Genomic DNA, 1,984 nt, shown 5'->3' on the forward strand with positions numbered 1-1,984 from the left:
CGATTACGTGTCAGTCAAGTGTAGGAGAACCAAACTACACGCAAAACAAAACCGATAAGAAAAACCCGTGGAGAGAGAGAAAGAGAGAGAGAGAGAGAGAGGGGGGGTAACTCCCACTCGACACAAATTAGGTTCAATTTTATTTCAATACATGTAATTCGCTTGTGCGTAGGGTTCTTTAGCAGTGGGAGAAGACCGGGGCACCCGGAGAAAACCCGCGAGGTTGGACAGGCGACCCTACTCCTTGTCACGCACTAGCGGGGAATCGACACCATGCCACTAGTCTCAATGACACGCGTTAATACTCACTAGCAAGGAGGTCCTGAATTCGATCCAGGAGTTAGCCGAGAAATTCATGGGAAAGAAAAGACGAAGAAAACTGAGATCATCCTTGACCCTCGTGTACTCATTGGTGTACATACAAAAGAACACGTGTCATTTAGAATTCGTGCAAAATTTCCCTGCATGGCGTATGCCCGTCTTTATTAGCCCGGTTGGTGCAGAAAGGTGGGACGTTAAACACCATTCTAAATTCGGGCAAAATTTCCCTGCATGACGTATGCCTCTCTTCATTAACTTCACTGGTGCAGAAAATTCAGGACTTTGAACTCCATCTCTTTTCTATTGTCGAACTGAAAGAATATCTTCAACTTTTTTAATTTCCATATTTTATTGGGGTTTTTTTCTGTGGTAGCTAAGGAAAGTAAAATGTGTAGTTTAAAAGAAACAGGTGAGGAAAGATATTAAAGGTAATTATTGTAAACAAGTGTAGTAACTCAATCTCATGAGTCAAACTAAACCTTTACCTTTCATCGCCATCAACCTGTAAATATTGAAAAGATTCTTTCAAGTGGAACGTTATACTAGGCCCTACACTGTAAAAAATATCCATTTTTTATGTGGCCGAATTCCGTAATTTAACACCTTTTTTCTGTTAATCGATGGATTTTTTGGAGAAATTGTGTTAATTGTCTGAATTATTTCTTCAAATTACGTGTTTTATGTATTTCTGTGGAATATTCAGTATTAAACAGGAAATTTCCGTGAAATTTAGGGATAAAATGTTTTATTCCCTTCTATAACGGACTGAATTCTGTTATTTTACGGAATAAACGGTGGAATGACAAGGAAGTTCCGTGAAATTTAGGGATAAAATGTTTTATTCCGTTCTGTAATGGACTTAATTCTGTTGTTTTACGGGATAAACGGTGCAACGATAAGTAATCGTATACATATATAATCATTCCTAATAATCATCATGTTATAGTATTCATTTCAATTTATTAACCATAATATGAAGAATCATATTTTGTAACGTTTGGTATATTAATTGACATGTATATCTAATTTCCATTATTTATAAGATCTATAAAGTGTATTGTTATTCATCATACGGTAATCAGATTGTAAGTATTTTCATAAATATGTAAAAGTATGTTTTAATGCTGCGGGTGTTAAGGTTGTAATATCTGGTAATCAAGCACGCTAAAGTCCGGATAGTACAACCGGTTGGCCAGTGTAAGTCGGTTTGTCTCTATGGCAGAGTCTGCATACCTGCGAATTGATAATACCGCAAACTTACATCTGAAAGCCTCCAACCACTGACGAGTAGCGGTTTTTGATACCTTGCTCTTGATTCTTTTAATAGCGAAAAGTGGTTACGTTTAAAAATTATTTGCGATATCACTTCGGTGGAAGCGGACGTTAAATAAAGCTATTTCACGCACGCGTATAAAGTCAATGGTTAATTCAATGAAATTTTTATCACCTTCATGGTCAGGAAACAAAATTTACCAGGATTTTTTTTTTCTGTATTTGAAAATGGAATTTATGTTAATTGAAGGAATTTCTGTAAATTACAGGAAAAACAAATACGGATAAAATTTTCCTGGTAATTTTTGTTTCCGGAATTTTTTACGTTTTTTCACGGAAATTTTTGTTACAGTGTATACTCGCTCGTCTAGTTTTAATAGAGATATAGAAC

The sequence above is a fragment of the Patella vulgata genome, chromosome 4, assembly GCF_932274485.2.
Source record: "Patella vulgata chromosome 4, xgPatVulg1.2, whole genome shotgun sequence".
Classification (NCBI taxonomy): Eukaryota; Metazoa; Mollusca; class Gastropoda; family Patellidae; genus Patella; species Patella vulgata.